The 21,481-nt window shown below is 49.4% G+C and overlaps 1 protein-coding gene across 4 annotated transcripts in view; it reads right to left on the reverse strand.

Annotated features, from left to right (window-relative positions):
* The window catches only part of mgat1a (alpha-1,3-mannosyl-glycoprotein 2-beta-N-acetylglucosaminyltransferase a), an 85,821-nt gene that overhangs the window by 57,289 nt on the left and 7,051 nt on the right, over positions 1-21,481 (reverse strand). For 2 of the 4 annotated variants that reach the window (XM_072475351.1, XM_072475352.1), the window contains exon 2: positions 19,530-20,485. The exons of 1 other annotated variant lie outside the window; for it this stretch is intronic. The gene's annotated coding sequence lies outside the window, so the exon portion shown is untranslated. Of the gene's footprint in view, positions 1-10,655; positions 10,787-19,529; positions 20,486-21,481 lie in introns of those variants that run through there. One more of the 4 variants, XM_072475353.1, reaches the window with a different exon arrangement.

Genomic DNA, 21,481 nt, shown 5'->3' on the forward strand with positions numbered 1-21,481 from the left:
ATACCCAGTGTCACACACACCAACACAGGACCAAAATCATATCCAGTGTCTCACACACACCAACACAGAACCAAAAACATACCCAGTGTCACACACACCAGCACAGAACCAAAAACATACCCAGTGTCACACACACACACCAACACAGGACCAAAACATACCCAGTGTCACACACACACACCAACACAGGACCAAAAACGTACCCAGTGTCACACACACACCAACACAGGACCAAAACATACCCAGTGTCTCACACACCGACACAGAACCAAAAACATACCCAGTGTCACACACACACACCAACACAGGACCAAAACATACCCAGTGTCACACAGAACCAAAAACATACCCAGCATCATGCACACACAGAACCAAAAACATACCCAGTGTCACACACACATAACTAAAACCATACCCAGTGTCACACACACCAACACAGAACCAAACACATACCCAGTGTCACACACACACACACACCAACACAAGAGCAAAAACATACCCAGTGTCACACACACACCAACACAGAACCAAAATCATACCCAGTGTCACACACACACACCAACACAGGACCAAAACATAACCAGTGTCACACACACACCAACACAGAACCAAATACATACCCAGTGTCTCACACACACCAACACAGAACCAAATACATACCCAGTGTCACACACACACCAACACAGAACCAAATACATACCCAGTGTCACACACACCAACACAGAACCAAAAACATACCCACAGTCACACACACCAACACAGAACCAAAAACATACCCAGTGTCACACACACATAACTAAAACCATACCCAGTGTCACACACACCAACACAGAACCAAATACATACCCAGTGTCACACACACACACACCAACACAGGACCAAAAACATACCCAGTGTCACACACACACCAACACAGAACCAAAATCATACCCAGTGTCACACACACACACCAACACAGGACCAAAACATAACCAGTGTCACACACACACCAACACAGAACCAAATACATACCCAGTGTCTCACACACACCAACACAGAACCAAATACATACCCAGTGTCACACAGACACCAACACAGAACCAAATACATACCCAGTGTCACACACACCAACACAGAACCAAAAACATACCCAGTGTCACACACACCAACACAGAACCAAAAACATACCCAGTGTCTCACACACACCAACACAGAACCAAATACATACCCAGTGTCACACACACACCAACACAGAACCAAATACATACCCAGTGTCACACACACCAACACAGAACCAAAAACATACCCAGTGTCACACACACCAACACAGAACCAAAAACATACCCAGTGTCACACACACCAACACAGAACCAAATACATACCCAGTGTCACACACACACCAACACAGAACCAAATACATACCCAGTGTCACACACACCAACACAGAACCAAAAACATACCCAGTGTCACACACACCAACACAGAACCAAAAACATACCCAGTGTCACACACACCAACACTGAACCAAAAACATACCCAGTGTCTCACACACCAACACTGGACCAAAAACATACCAAGTGTCACACACACCGACACAGAACCAAAAACATACCCAGTGTCACACACACCAACACAGAACCAAATACATACCCAGTGTCACACACACCACCACAGAACCAAAAACATACCCAGTGTCACACACACCAGCACAGAACCAAAAACATACACACACACACCACAAGGACCAAAACCATACCCAGTGTCACACACACACACACCAACACAGGACAAAAAATATACCTCGTGTCACACACAGCAACACAGAATCAAAAACATACTCAGTGTAACACATACCAACACAGGTACTAAAACATACCCAGCGTCATACACTCCAACACAGGACCTAAAACATATCCAGTGTTTCACACACCAACACCGAACCAAAAACGTACCCAGTGTGGCACACACCAACAGTGAATAAGAAAAGTACACAAATACGTATGTACACACACCCTCACACATGTATGTTCACCCTGACGTATCGAAGCAATACACAGAAAGTATGACACCCTCCAACAAACAGAAGCAAAACATACCCACATCCAGGTGTAGACACACAAACACACAGGAACACACACACCAATACACAGAACTAAAATATACCTCGGGGTGTACAGTCACTCATAGCTGAAAACTCAGCGACACACACCTGCACACCCACAACCAAAAATAGACTCAGCGAGATTCACATACACTGCCACAAACAGAATAACAGCAAGTGATCACATGAGAAAATAGAGAATTGGATATGGAAAACCATGTACAAACGCACACTCAAGACTATTTACGTTTGATTTGGACTGGTTTCGAGGGAAATGTAAACAGTTTAAGATCTAATTACATCGAGGGCAAAGGAGAGATATGCGAGAAAGGAGGAAATGAAACTGATGCTGGAGTTTGAGAGAGATTATTTTACCATCTGGAAACTACTAACCCACAGACCCTGCTTCTGTTCAATAAACAGCTTTGGCTCACAGGTATTAGATTACCTCCAATGGCCTGATAAAAGATAGACAGACGCCTCCTTTAGTAGGGCAACCATCTAAGTCAGGCTGCAGAAGGAAGGCTTCTGAATCCAGGACCAGGATATATCTAAGCAGTCAGTACAGAGCGGGCACAAATGTCTTACTTCCTGGGCACTTGTATAAGAGCATGAGCAAAATGTTGCTGAACAAACAATCGGCAAATGAGATTCACATGGAGACCTGCAATTTTGATCTGCTCTCAGTGTGTGCATTTCACCATCGACCCACCCACGTGGCCCGTTCGGTGAATAAAGAGCCAGGGCTGGACTGGCAACACACTACAGGAGAGTCCAAATGATGGACGAGATAGTCTCGAGCTCTCACGCCGTGCCCGGTGAGCTGGTCAGGTTAAAGAGTGCATTTCCGAGACTCAGTGAGGGGAGCACCCACGTCTCCGAGCCAGCAGAAGGTCCTGGGTTCAAGCCCCAACTTCAGAGGCGAGAGCACAAAGACCCAGGTTGAGACTGCCCAGTGCCAGTCGTGCCGGATTTCAGACGACACATTAGACTCAGGCACCCCTTGTCTGCATTCACAAGCAAATGCAAAAGGAGGGGAAGTGGCCCAGTGTCCAGCCCAATATTTATTTCCAGACTAAGATCGCTGTAAAAAAAATCCCCCACAGATTGCTGCCCTATTCCTCAATTACAACTATCACTACACATACTCTATTGGCTGTAAAACGCTTTGCGTGTCTGTCTCTCCCTCCCCCCACCCCCACGCTCACCACCCCGGGTAGTGTAATGTGGTACATGAAAGGGTGCTGTCCGTTTAGACATTGGCCAGGATCTCTGCCAGACTACTACGAAAGTCCAGTCTATTGCGGAAACACATGTGCAGCGTTATCTGTGCAGGATCGCTCATGTACATTATCCGTTTGGCGGAATGCTCCCTTACACTGAAGTGGGTGCTGTGACCATTACAAACTGCAGACTGACGGACGGTCTGTGCCATCTCATCCCTATTCCCGCCCAACCCCCACCACCCCATAACTCCAGGTGCAGCCCAACTGTTGCTTCAAAAGCGTCGGAAAGGGCAACAGCGACAGGCTCGCCATCCCAGACACCCCGGCGCGATCCATCGTATCACTGGCAGGAGAGCGGGTCAGCGGCAGGACTTGATGGGAGACAAGATCATGCCTGGAGGCTATTCAACTGTGGGTGGCATCACAGAAGAGGACAATCCCTGTTCGCACCGGGTGCTGGTTAGTTTCCCGCTGATCTTGGCACATGGCAACCAGAGGGCAGAGCCCTGCCCTTCCCCAGCCCAGCAGCACTAACACCAATTGCACTGCGTGGCTACCGACAGCAACGGTGGTCGGGGCGTCTCTGGTTTCTTTTCCCAGCACCCCCCCCCCACTCCAGCCCCACCTTGCTTTATAAAAGTGATGTATTTAAGGGCAGTAGCCACCAGTAAAATAATTTGGTTTCAAAAGGATCTGCTCCATTTGCAACGCAAATGAAATAAATTTGGAACACATCTCATAGAATATGGAGGGCAGGGTGATTAAGCTGTTAAAAGCTGAGGGCAGCACGGTGGCGCAGTGAGTTAGCCCTGCTGCCTCACGGCGCCGAGGTCCCAGGTTCGATCCCGGCTCTGGGTCACTGTCCGTGTGGAGTTTGCACATTCTCCCCGTGTCTGCGTGGGTTTCGCCCCCACAACCCAAAGATGTGCAGGGTGGGTGAATTGGCCACGCTAAAAAAATGTATTGGATACTCTAAATTTACTTTTTTTTTTTTAAAAAGCTGTTAAAAGCTGACATGCATTCATGTTTCTGCATCACTCTCTTCTTTGAGAGGAAGCACAATTTTACATACTGGCTGCCAACTCGGTCACAATCCAACGTTCATGGCTCCCTCCTCATTCCCTGCTCCCGGCTGATCTGAAAGCTTGCCCAGCTAGCAGAGGACTGAAACATTTGAAAAGCAAGCAGGAGGATTCAGGGAGGGTGTTGTGGAGGAAGTAGATCCGGACTCGGTGCTTTAACTTCTCTGACGTCAGGCTTTACACTGTGAACCAACTTTCTGTGTGAGCACAATCTGCCACTCCCTGTCTGGTGTCTGGTGGGGGGGGGGACAATCTGCCACTCCCTGTCTGTGTGTGTGTGTGTGTGTGTGTGTGTGTGGGGGGGGGGAGGGGGGGGGGGGGAAAGAGAGCTGTCACAAACACTTTAGACAGGTGAGCTCATATAAAGAGACATATTTGCCCCACCAGAGGCTGTCACCCCCTCTCATTTGCTTAATTTATCAAAAGAGTAAAGGGGACACATTTTAAAGCAGTTCAGAGAAGGTAGACTCAACTAATCATAGAGTCACTCCAGTGCCGACGGAGCACATCGAGTCTGCACTGACCCTCGGAATGGGGGAGGGTTGTCTTCTGAGGAACGGTAGAACAGGCTAGGCTTCTACCCACTGAATCGCAGAAGAGTGAGGGGACTCGATTGAAACAAGTGAGTTCCTGAGGGGTCTTGGCAGGGTGGATGTTTCTTCTTAGGGGAGAATCTAGAACTATGGTGTCACTGTTTCACAATTAGGGGTCACCCATTAAAGACAGAGATGAGGAGAAATTGTTTCACTCAGAGGGCCGTGAGTCTCTGGAGCTCTTTCTCGAAAGCCAGCGGGAGCAGACTCAATATTTTTAAGGCAGATTACTGATAAACTGGGGGAGTGACGGGTTATCAGGGTAGGCGGGAATGTGGAGTTGAAGCTACAATCTGGTCAGCTATGATTTCACCGAATGGCCAAGCAGGCCCGAGGAGCTGCATGATCTACTCCTGAATAGGATTTTTGCATGTATCTATGACACTTACTGACGCTGCATTTTTTTTGAGAGTTAGAGTTAGGGCCTATACGCAAGTAATGTTTCACTTGGTGAATAAATCTAAATCTGAGGTAAAGACTGATGTCTGCTCCCCTTGTTCACCGACTGCCCCCACTCCATGAGGACAGGACACTGAAAGTTTGGTCAGAGGGGCAGGCTTTAAGGGGAGATGAGGGAGGCGGGGGTTTTCACAGATGTACTTCCAGGGCCCGAGCGCTAGACTGCTGAAGGCAGGGAAGAAAGTAGGGGATGTATTAAGAAGCCGGGACTGGAGTAGCGCAATGTTTTTGGAGGGTTATAGAGGCTGCAGGCCGCAGAGGTGGGGACGGGTGAGGCAACGGCGGGATTTGAACACAAGGATCTCTCTCTCGCTCTCTCTTCCCCCCCCTCCCAGCCTTAGACCACCCTCGTGTCACTAACCGCACAGTCATAGAAGGAACTGCATAAACCAGCCATCCTGGGGCAGGGCTGCGAGAACACGTGGGACATGCAAAACTGTGGTTGTAACGTTCAATAGTTACATGAGTAAATCCGTAGTGGGTGCAAGTCAAGAGATCGCAGATTTGAATTTTTTTTAAAAAACAATTCATTCATGGGTAGGCCAGCATTTATTACCCATCCCAAACTGCCCTCGAGAAGGTGGTGGTGAACTGCCTTCTTGGACCACTGCTGTCCCTGTGGTGCAGGCACAACCACAGGGCTGTTAGGGAGGGAGTTCCAGGATTTTGACCCAGCGACAGTGAAGGGATGGTGATATAGTTCTAAGTCAGAACGGTGAGTGACTTGAAGGGGAACTTCACAGGTGGTGATGTTCCTAGGTATCTGCTGCTCTTGTCCTTCTCGATGGTAGTGGTCGCGGGTTTGGAAGTTGCTGCCTAAAGAGGCTTGGCCTGACCCGCAGTCCAGTAGCCCTCTTTGGGAGGTGGGTGGCATTGGGCCAGGGCAGGATCGGGCTTGTACAACTGTCCCCTACCTACAATTTTTTTTTAAATATAAATTTTAGAGTGCCTAATTCATTTTTTCCAATTAAAGGGCAATTTAGCGTGGCCAATCCACCTAGCCTGCACATCTTTGGGTTGTGGGGGCGAAACCCACGCAAACATGGGGAGGGCTTTATTTCTTTTTGACCTTTCTGTAGCGATTCGGTTCAATTGCGTGGCTTGCCAGACCACTTCAGTGGTCAGTCGCTAGTCAAGCACATTGACGGAAATAGGGGGGAGAGGGGACAAGGCCATGGAAGGCTATGGAATTAGGATGGGATTAGGTTGTGGGGGCGAAACCCACGCAAACACGGGGAGAATGTGCAAACTCCACATGGACAGTGACACAGAGGCGGGATCGAACCTGGGACCACGGCGCCGTGAGGCAGCAATGCTAACCACTGCGCCGCTATGTTGCCCCTCCTACCCACGATTTAAAGCCCACATATGAAGGTGGGGACAGCGGGTGAGGCAGTAGAGGCTGACTGGCATCTATTCGTGCTTTGGGGAAATCAGCAACAAGGTATAAGATAGAAAGAGGGGAAAGAAGGTCGGAGGAACTGGAAAGGGTTAAATGGGTGTGGAATACATTACAAGTGACTGTCGAGCTCAAAAGTCGGTCATTGCATTTGAAAAAAAGTATTCCTCTTTAAATGGCACAATTGTCTCGGAGATAATCATTCTGAGAGCGGTAAAAAAAAAGAGCTATTAATTGCTCCAGTGGATGAGCTGCCAACAACATAAGGGCAACCATATGTGCTTAATTTCTAATAGTTTGTGGTCATTGTACAAATCCTTTGTAATAAAACAGAGGAGGGCCAGTATGTGACCAGATGTTTCTGAGGAGTTCCTTGGAGTAGCAGGAGGCCATTCAGCCTCTCGAGCCTTTTCCGTCATTCGTGTCTAATCCACACCGTAACTCAATTCACCCAACTTGGACCTGGAATTCTTTCTAATGACAGAACCGTTACAGCGCACGAGGACGACGTTCAGTCCATCCTGTCTGCACTGGCTCTCCCAATGTGCAATTCACTTACGGTCATTTCCCCGCTTTCTCCCCATACAGCCTTCCTTTTCAGATTCCCTTTTGAATGCTTCGATTGAACCGTCCTCCTCCACATTCTCAGGCAATGCATTCCAGACCCAAACCACTTACTGTGTTTCTAAAAAAAAAATGTTTCCTCCGATCACCTCTGCTCCTTTTACCAAATACTTTCAACCTGTGCCCTCACGTTCTAGGTGCACGGGAACAACTTCTCCCGATCTATGCTGTCCAGGCCTGATGTGGGCTGCCCAGGCCCATCATGATATTGAATACTTCGGTCAAGTCTCCTGCCTCCTCTTAACTTCTCTTCTCCCTCTTCGTCCTGGACTACCTCAGGAAAGAATAGTTTCTCTCTATCCGCCCTATCAAACGCTTTAATTATCTTAAACAGCTTAATTACATCACCCATAATTTACCACATCGAAGAGAATATAATCACAGAGTATGCAACCCGGCCTTGTGATTTAACCCTTTGAGCCCTGGTGGCATTCCAGTGAAACATGCTGGGACGAGGTGGGAGGGGGTGGTCAACCCAAGCCTGAGGATTCGGAAGTCTTGCCTCCCTCCTGCCATGCTCTCCCCTGCGCCTGCCCATGCACAGCGAGGGAGTGAGGAAAGCAGCCACTCCTTCTCCAGACTGCCCCCACGCCACAGCTGGCAGAAAGGCCTGGGGAACATATATCTTGCTTATCAAAACACAGTACCAGGGTGCGGCTGGGACAGGAGGATGACCCCAAGGGGCTGAATGATTCATTTCCTACATGCAAACAACACAAGGAGGTAGTTACCTTGGTTCCCTGCCGCAGATTCCTGCGACTGATGGGCACAGTGAAAGGGTGGCGAAACCCACGTAAACACGGGGAGAATGTGCAAACTCCACACAGACAGTGACCCAGAGCTGGGATCGAACCTGGGACCTCGACACCGTGAGGCGGCAATGCTAACCACTGCGCCACCGTGCTGCCCTCATGCTAAAATTGCCCCTTAATTGGAAAAAATGAATTGGGTACTCTAAATGTTTTTTTAAAACAGAAAAACAACCTTCAACCATCACCCTCTACTTCCTATCACAAAGCCAGTTTTGGATCCAATTTGCTAAATTGCCCTGGATCCAATGGGCTCTCATCAGCCTCCCATGTGGAACCTTGTCAAAAACCTTACTAAAGTCCATGTAAACTACATCAACCGCACTACCCTCATCTAAACACCTAGTCACCTCCTCAAAAAATTCAATCAAATTTGTAAGACAAGCCCCCTCTAAGCCTTTCACACTTTGACTATCCCAGTTAATATTTGGGGAACTTGAAATTCCCTACTATTATTATCCAAATGTTCTTATAATTCTCAAGAGGTTTGCCTATATATCTGCCCTTCTATTGGGGACCTATAGTACACACCCATCAATGTGATCGCCCCCTTTTTGTTCCTAATGTGGCTCAATTTAAGGAACCTACTGAGATATCATCCGTAAGTACTGCCGTGATGTTCTCTCTAATCAATAATTCAATTCCTCCTCCTCTTTTGCCTCCCCCTCCAACATGCGTGAAACTTCTATACCCTGGGACGTTCAGCTTCCAGTCCTTCCCTTCTTTTCTACGATTGCAATAATGTCATAATTCCATTTGCTGGTCAACACTCTGAGTCCATCAGTCTTACCCGTCAGGCTCCTTGCATTGAAATAAATGCAGTTTAGCTACCAGTCCTCCCATTTGCCTTCTCATACCGCTGTCTGCTCTGCCCACTTGACTTTCCTACTTTATCCTCTATATTTGACTCCATTTTCTCACCCACTGCACTGTACATTAGATCCCACCCCCCTTTCAGATTAGTTTAAACCATGCCTAGTAGCATGAACAAACCTCCCTGCAAGGATATTTGTCCCCCTCCAATTTAGGTGCAACCCATCCCGTTTGTACAGGTCCCGTCAGCCCCAGAAGTAATCCCAATGATCCAAGTATCTAAAGCCCTCCCTCCTGCGCCCTCCCTCCTGCACCATCCCTCGAGCCACACGTTTATCTGACCTATCCTCCTATTTCTATACTCACTCGCCCGTGGCACAGGAAGTAATCCTGATATCACAACATTAGAAGTCGTATTTTTAACCTTCGGCCTAACTCCCTAAATTCACTTTGCAGGACCTCATCCCCCTTTCTACCTACGTCATGTGTACCAACATGTACTATGACCTCTGGCTGCTCACCCTCCCCTTTCAGAATGCCATGTAGCCGCTCTGTGACATCCTTGACCCTGGCACCATGGAGTCAACATCCAATCTGAAGTTGTGCTCGCAGCCACAGAATCGCCTGTCAGTTCTCCTCACTGTTGAATCACCCACCACTGCAGATCACTTTGTCCTTTTCCTCCCTGCTGCCCAGCAAAGCCAACTGTAGTGGCACAGACTTGATTGCTGCTGCTATCCCCCCGAGTGGCCAGTATCCAAAAAGGTATATTTGTTTTGCAGGGGAATAGCGCAGGAGATTCCTGCACTGTCTGCCTAACCTTCTTGCTCTGTCTGGTGGTCCTTCCCTTCCTGCCTGTGGAGTCTGAGCCTACAGTGTGACCACCTCTCTTTACGTGCCACCCACGATATTCTCCGCCTGGCGGATGCTCCACAGTGTCCCCAGGCGCTGCTGCAGCTCCGAAACTTGGACTTCCAGGAGCTGCAGCTGGAGACACTTCCCACACAGATGCTGGTCCTGGGAACTGGAAAAGTTCCTGGTCTCCCACATGGAGCAAGAAGAGCAGATCACAGCTTCATAGAATTTACAGTGCAGAAGGAGGCCATTCGGCCCATCAAGTCTGCACCTGCCCTTGGAAAGATCACCCGACCTAAGCGCGTACCTCCACCCTATCCCCATACTTCCACCCTATCCCCGTAACCCGACCTAATCATTTGCGGACACTAAGGGTAATTTAGCATTGCCAATACACCTAACCTGCACATCTTTGGACTGTGGGAGGAAACCGGAGCACCCGGAGGAAACCCACGCACACACGGGGAGAACGTGCAGACTGCGCACAGACAGTGATCCAAGCCGGAATCGAACCTGGGACCCTGGAGCTGTGAAGCAATTGTGGTATCCACAATGCTACCGTGCTGCCCCTCATGTCATACCACTTTAACTTAAATTAATCCCTTCATATAAAATAATATTAACTGTCATCAACCAGTATTAACTAATATTAACTAGGGCCCTTCTTTTCTGATCCTTATTATAGAATATATAATAGAAAAATAACTGCACTCACCCAGCTGTTCTACTTTTCTTTGGAGATATAAACTTGCAGTAGGCTTTCGTACAGTCTTTTTTAGGTGCAGTCTGACTCATCCAAGCAAAGATGACTGATCAGTTTGCAATTGGTAGACCTTTGTGTCCTGGTCAGCAGGTGCAGGACTGAAAGTCCAACTCCTTTACACATTAACTCAGAGGAGGAGTTGAGCACAATGGCCCCTGTACCGTGACTGCTGTGGGAACTACGACTGAACCTTTCTGCTATTACACACAGCCCAGAGGTGATCGTCCCAGCACTACAAACAACATTAACAGCTGCTGCATCTACAGGCAATGAAGTACCTTTTTCTAAAAGTCACTGTTGTAATTTAGCAATGGGGAGATGGTGGCGTGGTGGTAATGTTGCTAGACTGGTCATCCGTAAAAGGGGGCTGGTTTAGCTCAGTTGGCTAGACAGCTGGTTCGTGATGCAGAGTGAGGCCAGCAGCGCAGGTTCAATTCCCGTACCGGCTGAGGTTATTCATGAAAGTCCTGCCTTCTCAACCTTGCCCCCTCGCTTGAGGTGTGGCGATCCTCAGGTTAAATCCCCACCAGGCAGCACGGTGGCAGAGAGGATAGCCTCACGGCGCTGAGGTCCCAGGTTCGATCCCGGCTCTGGGTCACTGTCCGTGTGGAGTTTGCACATTCTCCCCGTGTTTGCGTGGGTTTCCTCCCCACAACCCAAAGATGTGCAGGCGAGGTGGATTGGCCATATAATTGCCCCTTAATTGGAAAAAATGAATTGGGTACTCTAAATTTTTTTTAAAAGGTTAAATTCCCACCAATTAGCTCGCCCCTCAAAGGGGAAAGCAACCGATGATCACCTGGGACAATAGTGACCTAGACCTTTACCTAGACGAGTAAACCAGAGGCCCAGGCTCTGGGTTCACGGGTGGAATTTAAATCCTGTGAATAAATTTGGAAGCTGAAAGCTAGTTTCAGTAATTTCAATGATCATTGATTGTTGTTATAAAAACATCTGGTTCACTGATGTTCTTTTGGGAAGGAAATCTGCCACCCCTTATCCGGTCTGGCCTACATGTGATTTCAGGCCTGCAGCAACGCTGCTCAACAAGCCACTCACAGTTCAAGGGCAATTAGGGGTGGGCAACAAATTCTGGCCATGCCAATGACGCCCACATCCCTTGAATAAATTTTTAAAAACACAGCAGCCAATTTGCGCACAGAAAGATTCCACAAAACAGCATTTTAAAAAAAGTAAAGGATGTTGGTGGAGGGATAAATATTGTTCAAGGAGAACCCCCACCCCTTCTGTTCGGCTACGAAATATGGCTATGGAAGCTTTTCCATTCACCCTCGGGGGCAGAAGCGGCCTCGGTTTAATATGTTATCTGAAAGTGCCGCCCTCCGTCATTACTGCATTGAAGTGTCAGTCTAGGTAGGGAGTCTCCTTTTGGCTCTGGTGGTTGGAGTCATATCTAGCACAAAGGAAGATGGTTGGGCTAGTTGGAGGTCAGTCACCTCAATCACGGGACATCACTTCATGAGTTCCATAGGGTAGTGTCCCAGGCCCAACCATCTTCAGCTGCGGGAGTGGTCGGGGTCAGCAGGAGTCAGCTGACTTGCGGGAGTGCAATGGGGGGAGCAAAGCAGCTAGGAGGGGTCCTAGCTGGAGGGGGCTGGGGAGTGGGGGGGTCGGGGGGTACCGGGTTGCTGCTGGTATGGTCAAGGGGGAGCTGGAGCGAGTAGAGGGGGTTGGGACGGAGGTCTGCCGCCGTGGGGAACGGGCCGGGCGTGGGGTGCGGGCGCGTGGCTGGCCGAGAAGGGGTTATGGCTAGTCGACAGGGGAGGGGGGCGGGTAGCCCCCTTATCCGGCTGATAACCTGGAACGTAAGGGGACTGAACGGGCCTTTAAGCGGGCCCACACTTGAAGGGGCTGAAGGCGGATGTGGTCATGCTCCAGGAGACACACCTGAAGGTGGCAGACCAGGTAAGATTGAGGAAGGGGTGGGTAGGTCAGGTGTTTCATTCGGGGCTGGATGCCAAAAACCGGGGGGTGGCAAACTTGGTGGGAAAGAGGGTGTCATTCGAGGCGTCGAGCATTGTGACAGACAATGGCGGCAGATACATAATGGTAAGTGGTAAGCTGCTAGGGGCTGCTGGTCAACGTGTACGCCCCGAATTGGGACGATGTGGGTTTTATGCGGCACATGTTGGGTCGAATCCCGGACTTGGAAGTGGGGGAGCCTGATAATGGGGGGGGGGACTTTAACACGGTGTTGGATCTGGCACTGGACTGCTCCAGGTCTAGGACGGGTAGGAGGCCGGCGGCGGCTAAAGTGCTGAGAGGGTTTATGGACCAGATGGGAGGGGTGGACCCTTGGAGATTTGCACGGCCGGGGGCTAGGGAATTTTCATTCTTCTCGCACGTTCATAAGGCCTATTCCCGGATCGACTTTTTTTGTTATGAGCAGGGCGCTGATAGCGAGAGTAGAGGATACCGAGTACTCGGCGATAGCCATTTCGGATCACGCCCCGCATTGGGTAGACCTAGAGCTGGGGCAGGAGAGGGACCAGCGCCCGTTGTGGCGCTTGGAAGTGTGGCTGTTGGCGGACAAGGAGGTGAGGAAGCGGGTCCGGGGAAGCATAGAGAGGTAATGAGGATCCTCAGGGAGTTCGGGGATTTCTCAGGGTACAAGCTCAACATGGGGAAAAGCGAGTTGTTCGTGGTTCACCCAGGGGACCAGGAGAGGGGGATTGGCGAGCTCCCACTAAGAAGGGCGGAGAGGACCTTCAGGTATTTGGGGGTCCAGGTGGCCAGGAGCTGGGGGACCCTGCATAGACTTAATTTAATGAGGCTGGTGGAGCAAATGGAGGAGGAGTTTCAGAGGTGGGACGCGTTGCCGCTGTCCCTGGCGGGTAGGGTGCAGTCAGTCAAGATGACGGTGCTCCCAAGGATTTTGTTCCTGTTCCAGTGCCTCCCCATTCTTATCCCAAAAGCCTTCTTTAGGCGGGTCAACAGGAGCATAACGGCTTTGTGTGGGCGCGAGGGACTCCGAGGGTGAGAAGAGTGTTCCTGGAGCGGAGTAGGGATGGGGGGGGCTGGCGCTGCCCAACTTCTGTGGGTACCACTGGGCCGCCAATGCGGCGATGGTGCGCAAGTTGGTGATGGAGGGGGAGGGGGCAGCATGGAAGAGGCTGGAGACGGCGTCCTGTGAGGGTACGAGTCTGGAGGCGCTGGCAATGGCAACGCTGCCGCTCCCTCCAATGAGGTATACCACCAGCCCGGTGGTGGCGGCTACCCTCAAAATCTGGGGGCAGTGGAGGCAGCACAGGGGGGGCAAGTGGGGGCCTCGGTGTGGACCCCAAAGCGTTTCGGGGTGGCACAGGGCAGGGATAAGAAGGTTAGGGGACCTGTTTGTGGATGGGAAGTTTGCGAGCCTGCGTGAGCTGGAGGAGAAGTATGGGCTCCCCCCGGAGAACACCTTTCGGTATCTACAGGTAAGGGTGTTTACCAGGCGGCAAGTGGTGGAATTCCCGCTGCTGCTGCCATGCACGGTACAGGACAGGGTGCTCTCTGGGGTGTGGGTTGGAGAGGGAAGATCTCGGCAACATACCAGATGATGCAGGAGGAGGAGGCCTCGGTGGAGGAGCTGAAAGGTAAGTGGGAGGAGGAGTTGGGGGAGGAGATCGAGGAGGGGATGTGGGCAGTTGCCCTAGGGAGGGTGAACTCTTCCTCTTCGTGCGCGAGGCTCGGCCTCATACAGTTTAAGGTGCTGTACAGGGCACACATGACCTGGACAAGGATGAGCCGGTTCTTTGGGGGTGAGGACAGGTGTGTTAGATGCTCAGGGAGCCCAGCAAATCACACCCATATGTTCTGGGCATGCCCAGCGCTGGAAGAAATTTTGGAAGGGCGTAGCGAGGACGGTGTCCAGGGTGGTAGGATCCAGGGTCAAACCGGGCTGGGGGCTCGCAATATTTGGGGTTGCAGGGGAGCCGGGAGTGCAGGAGGCGAAAGAAGCCGGAATTCTGGCATTTGTTAGCCCAGCGAAGGATTCTTCTTCAGTGGAAGGACGCGAGGCCTCCAAGCGTGGAATCCTGGATCAACAATATGGCGGGGTTTATTAAATTGGAGATGGTGAAATTTGCCTTAAGGGGATCGGTGCATGTTTTTTCGGCGGTGGCAAGCGTTCTTTGTTTGTCTATACTGGGGGATCTGAGGGGTGTATATATTTGCTATGTGTTAATTCGGGGTGTTAATTTATTATTTATGTATGGGGGGTATGGGGTTGTTTTGTTTTGTTTTGTACTTAATTCTACTGGGTTCCTTTTACAATTTGTTGTTGATATTTTGTGAAAACTTTAATAAAAATTATTTTCAAAAATAAATAAATAAATAATAATTCTCTGTAACTCGTACTGCTCTACAGCCCCCGTCATCTCCCTTTTACCCAAATCCTTACAGCCAATCTACGTACTTTATGTATTTCTTTGAATGAATAAACTGTCTTTCTCTTGCCTCATTGTTATCAGCTAAGCTTCCTGTTATGCTATGAAGCAGTCCGCAGATCGTTCAACCCTGGTGATAAGACCGGCAGCTGCGTTTGTTCCCTCTCCGACTCTTCCCCACCATCTCTGATGAACTGCTTCCTTGCTCGTCAGTTCCCTGGAATGTTTCCTCTCCTGAAATCCTCACCTGTCTTTGCAGGTCATAGGTGACAACGGAGCCGTTATGCATTTCCTGTTTACGGTTCAAATCCCAAGCATTGGCCATGTGTTTCCTGCTTATCAGCGAAAAACAATGAGCCAAAGGACAGTTGCCAATTGTTGCAACAAATGGCAGCAATCAACAACAACACGGAGGAGGGCGGCACACAAGCAGACAGCAACCAGAAAGAAGGACAAGGCTGCAGAATGTGGTCCAACAAAATCATCGAGCGACAGTTCAAATCTACGTTGGGGTTCATCAAATTGCGAACCCCTCGATTAGATTCAAGTCTGTAACTCACTTCCGGGTGTCCATTATTCTATATATAAACCATCTGAACCCCTCGATTAGATTCCAGTCTGTAACTCACTCCCATGTATCCATTATTCTATATATAAACCCTCTAAATCCTCAATTAGATTACAGTCTGTAACTCATTCCCAATTATCCATTACTCTATATATAAACCATCTGAACCCCTCGATTAGATTCCAGTCTGTAACTCATTCCCGGGTATCCATTATTCTCTATATAAACCATCTGAACCCCTCAATTAGATTCCAGTCTGTAACTCACTCCCAGGTATCCATTATTCTATATATAAACCATCTGAACCCCTCGATTAGATTCCAGTCTGTAACTCACTCCCAGGTATCCATTATTCTATATATAAACCATCTGAACCCCTCGATTAGATTCCAGTCTGTAACTCACTCCCAGGTATCCATTATTCTATATATAAACCATCTGAACCCCTCGATTAGATTCCAGTCTGTAACTCACTCCCAGGTGAGGCAGAGGTTGAAGATGCCCGCGAACACATCTAACAGCTGGTCAGCGCAGGATCTGAGTGCACGACCAGGGACCCCATCTGGGCCCGTCGCCTTCCGCCGCTTCAAGAAGACCACCATCATACAGATGCCAAAGAAGAACCAGGCAATGTGCCTCAATGACTACCGTCCGGTGGCCCTGACGTTGATCGTAATGAAGTGCTTTGAGAGGTTGGTCATGAGGCACATCAACTCCATACTCCACAGGGATCAGTGCTGGGACCTTTGCTCTTTGTAGTATATATAAATGATTTGGAGGAAAATGTAACTGGTCTGATTAGTAAGTTTGCAGACGACACAAAGGTTGGTGGAATTGCGGATAGCGATGAGGACTGTCAGAGGATACAGCAGGATTTAGATTGTTTGGAGACTTGGGCGGAGAGATGGCAGATGGAGTTTAATCCGGACAAATGTGAGGTAATGCATTTTGGAAGGTCTAATGCAGGTAGGGAATATACAGTGAATGGTAGAACCCTCAAGAGTATTGAAAGTCAAAGAGATCTAGGGGTACAGGTCCACAGGTCATTGAAATGGGCAACACAGGTGGAGAAGGTAGTCAAGAAGGCATACGGCATGCTTGCCTTCATTGGCCGGGGCATTGAGTATAAGAATTGGCAAGTCATGTTGCAGCTGTATAGAACCTTAATTAGGCCACACTTGGAGTATAGTGTTCAATTCTGGTCGCCACACTACCAGAAGGATGTGGAGGCTTTAGAGAGGGTGCAGAAGAGATTTACCAGAATGTTGCCTGGTATGGAGGGCATTAGCTATGAGGAGCGGTTAAATAAACTCGGTTTGTTCTCACTGGAACGAAGGAGGTTGAGGGGAGACCTGATAGAGGTCTACAAAATTATGAGGGGCATAGACAGAGTGGATAGTCAGAGGCTTTTCCCCAGGGTAGAGGGGTCAATTACTAGGGGACATAGGTTTAAGGTGAGAGGGGCAAGGTTTAGAGCAGATGTACGAGACAAGTTTTTTACGCAGGGGGTAGTGGGTGCCTGGAACTCGCTGCCGGAGGAGGTGGTGGAAGCAGGGACGATAGTGACATTTAAGGGGCATCTTGACAAATACATGGATAGGATGGGAATAGAGGGATACGGACCCAGGAAGTGTAGAAGATTGTAGTTTAGTCAGGCAGCATGGTCGGCACGGGCTTGGAGGGCCGAAGGGCCTGTTCCTGTGCTGTACATTTCTTTGTTCTTTGTACCCATTATTCTATATATAAACCATCTGAACCCCTCGATTAGATTCCAGTCTGTAACTCACTCCCAGGTATCCATTATTCTATATATAAACGATCTGAACCCCTCGATTAGATTCCAGTCTGTAACTCACTCCCAGGTATCCATTATTCAGAATTAGTACAGCTGCTGGGCGTAAAGGTTCCTACAACCCTGTTTCGAAATGCAGCTGTCCTCGGGGTTCTGGCATATTATTAATGAAAGGGCAGAAAGGTGGCGCAGGGCAGCACGGTGGAGCAGTGGGTTAGCCCTGCAGCCTCATGGCGCCTAGGTCCCAGGTTCGATCCCGGCTCTGGGTCACTGTCCGTGCGGAGTTTGCACATTCTACCCGTGTTTGCGTGGGTTTCACCCCCACAACCCAAAGATGTGCAGGCTAGATGGATTGGCCATGCTAAATTGCCTCTTAATTGGAAAAGAAAATGAATTGGGTGCTCTAAATTTATATTAAAATATATATATATATTAGTAATGAAATAGATTACCTAGAATCATAGAATTTACAGTGCAGATGGAGGCCATTTGGCCCATTGGGTCTGCACCAGTCCTTGGAAACAGTACCTTACTTAAGCCCACGCTTCCAACCTATCCCCGTAACTCAGTAACCCCACCTCTGGACACTAAGGGGCAATTTAGCGTGGCCAATCCACCTAACCTGCAAATCTTTGGTCTGTGGGAGGAAACTGGAGCACCCAGAGGAAACCCACGCAGACACGGGGAGAAAGCGCAAACTCCACACAGTCACCCGAGGCTAGAAATGAACCCTGGAGCTGTGGGGTAGTAGTGCTAACCACTGTGCCACCGTGCCTCCCTGATCATTACTTGGTCATTAATACATTGCCGTTTCTGGGAGCTTTCTGTGCCCAAATTAGATGCTGCAATTTTCTACATAACATCAGTGACTACACTTCAAAGAGATGTGAATAGCTGTAAAGCGCTTCAGGGATACCTTGAGAGATCAACGCACAAGAGAAATGCAGGTGTTTCTTTGAAACATACTAATTATTTTGACTTCGATTTCAGCCTGTGTGTATTTCTTACTTGCCATGACCCTCCCAAACATTTTCTACTCTTGAACCCCCAGGTACTGAAAGGAATATTCCTCAGAAGACCCAAGCTCCAAACCCCTCGGCTGGAATCTAACAAATGCCTCACAGTGGGAGGCACAAGATGCTGAATCACCGTTATCAAGGCTGTGCTGTGACCACGTGTCTGCTGTGCTGCAAGACTGCCCAGCTCTTCCACACGGTCTGCACCATTCGAGAAGGCAGCTAAACTGATATGTAGTTCCTGTGGGTGAAAGAATGGCAAAAGCGGGCACACATACACAAACACTCACACAGATGTGCATATACGCAACAATATGCACACGTGTGCACACACATACATTTGCACTCGCACAGCGTGGAGAAAGGAGTATGGGGTGGGAAGCAGGTCTGGACTGGGACAGAGGGAAGACGGGACAGGAAGCACAGCGGCAAATCGGAGCAGCTCAGCCGAGCAGATAGGACACCCTACAAGTTACCTGCTGTAGATAGGAAGACCTAGAACCCTCACCCAATCCTGCCAGGCCAGCCCCAGCTGGAAACGGCAAAACAACCAACATGTTACCTTTTTAGGAAACAGACTGCAAACTTGAGAGGGAACTTGGGTTTAACAAAGAAAAGGCCAGAAACTTGGAACAGTAATACTTTGGCTAGCCCTCCCAGGGCTGTAGACTGTAATAAAGAGCAAATGGTACAAAATGGCACCTTTCCAAGAGCATAGGGAAAAGAAAACCCAGGAGGTTACGAGGTCTCCCACTGTAGCAGCCTTGAATCTGCCACGGACACACAAATATGAAAAAAAAGGACAATTGAGGACATTCTGGACTCAGAAAAAAACCTGTTGAAACTAGAAGCTAAAAAAGGTGAATTTTTGACAAAAAATAAAATAAATAATGACAGATTGGTTTCGTTATGAATACTCTTCCTGAACACAGACACTCTCCACCCACATTCCACGCGGCCATGTCTAAGGGGGCACTCCTTCGCACTGTAACAAGTATAGTTTTGTATACCGGAAAACTTTCTAACAAGCATTATGTTGATGAAATAAAAGCACAGCCCTACCAGGAGCAGCGGGGGTTTCGATCCTATCTGCCCATTTCGTCCTCGGAGGGGGCCGCCAGGGTGGGGGGTATGGCACCAAGTGTGAAGCAGAGGAGGGCCGCTCGAACCCTCAGGTCTGCACTGCGTTATTCCAGAAGAATTATCAGAGATCTTGCCTGGATTCCTAGTTATTCCCAATTTTTCCTCCTCCTCCTCCTCGGTCTCCTTTGTGTGCACGTTCAGAGAGCTGACTTTGCTTTCTGTACTTTGGCAGCCTTTTGAGTGTTAGCTACTCACCCTCGGCTAAAAGGAAATGTGTCACTTTCGGGTAGACTCCCCGGTCAGGAAATGTCTTGCGCTGATTGTTTGGAGCATGAGCCAGCCTCCGTCACACTGCTTTATTTATTTTCCTTAAATTGCAATCCGTCTGCAGAGTCAGGCTCTCCTGCTCTAATGGCTTCCTGCTTTGCTTGCGGGGTCAAATTCAGTTTGGACGGAGAGTCCCAGATTTGCCGTGCTCCGATTCTACAGTGGTGGACTTGCACGAAGAGGGGTAGGGTGAGGGGGGAGGAAAGCAGAGTGATTGAGCAGGTTGGGGGGTGCAGGGAGGGGGTGGGTAGCCGAATTGTTCGGCTGGCAACTCGCTCGGCATCAATGTTGATCCTCTCCGGGGTGGGTGGGGTTGCATGGGTGATCCTCGCTGGGGTGGGGTGGGGGGGGCCAACCACCTCGGAGATTCTTCGTTCGTCCTCGGCCACCAGCCTGTTGTCGCCGCTTTGCGTTGCCGTTTGCTGTGTCTCGCAGGCGAGGAAGAACGGAGTCGGTCTGGTGATCAGAAGCTGATGGGTTTCATCATGCCCACCTCAGGGTTGGGTGCTACTCGATTTATAACATCATGCTTACAGCAAAACAGGAGATCCAGCATTACCTATACAATAGGGTGGTGTACCACACCAGTTCACACGCCCGGGGACTCACTGTGGGATTTAAAAAAAAACAAACCAGGAATAAATCTGCTGCTCCCATCCAATCAATGTCAAAGATGACGGTGTGATATTTCCAGACCCCTCCCCCCACTCCGCCTCAGCATGTTATCCAGGGGTACAGGTATCTTTCCATTGGTCCTAATGTCTATGACATCTTGTGTGACATGCCCGCCCTGCTGCCGGGGAATCCGCACTTGGGTGGGACTGGAAAGTCCCACCGGTGGGATGGACCGGATAATCCCATCCGGGGTTTATCATTTCCATCCTCATATGCAGACCCCTCCATGGCTTTGCTCCCTTCTTATTTCTTTCAATACCTCCAGCCCACCCCCAACAGCCCCCCCATATCTCTGCGCTCCCTCCTCCACAATTCCGGCCTCTTGACAATCCCAGATTTTGTTCGCCCCACCATTCTCGACCGTTCCTTCAGCTGCCTCAACCCGAAGCTTTGGAATTTCCTCCTCAGACCTCTCCCCCACTCTCTCTATCCTTTAGGAAGCTCCTTCAAAACCCTGAAATCTTTAAAAAAAAGAGGGTCCAGAGGAGGCAAAGGCCTGCGAAACATGCAACAACTCAGCCCACCGACCCAGAGATATTCAAACGGTGGGCTGAGATTGGAGGTCCAGGAAAGACGGGAATACTCAAGGATCTCTCAAATGGGCAGTCAGCTACAAATGTGGGTGATAATCGGAAAGGTTGAATGGATTCTGGTCTGTGGGGTGTCCTTGAGGAAAGGGGGTGGCGACTGCGGCTTTTAAAGGGGGGGTGGTAACTCAGCAACTTCACCCCCCCCCAATCCCCGGACTTTTAAAAAATAAATTCAGAGTACCCAATTATTTCTTTTCCAATTATGGGGCACTTTTAGCGTGGCCAATCCACCTATTCTGCACATCTTTGGGTTGTGGGGGTGAGACCCACGCAGACACAGGGAGAAAGTGCAAACTCCACACAAACAGTGACCGAACCCGGGTCCTTAGCGCCATAGGC

This window comes from Scyliorhinus torazame, chromosome 14 (assembly GCF_047496885.1).
Source record: "Scyliorhinus torazame isolate Kashiwa2021f chromosome 14, sScyTor2.1, whole genome shotgun sequence".
Lineage (NCBI taxonomy): Eukaryota > Metazoa > Chordata > Chondrichthyes > Carcharhiniformes > Scyliorhinidae > Scyliorhinus > Scyliorhinus torazame.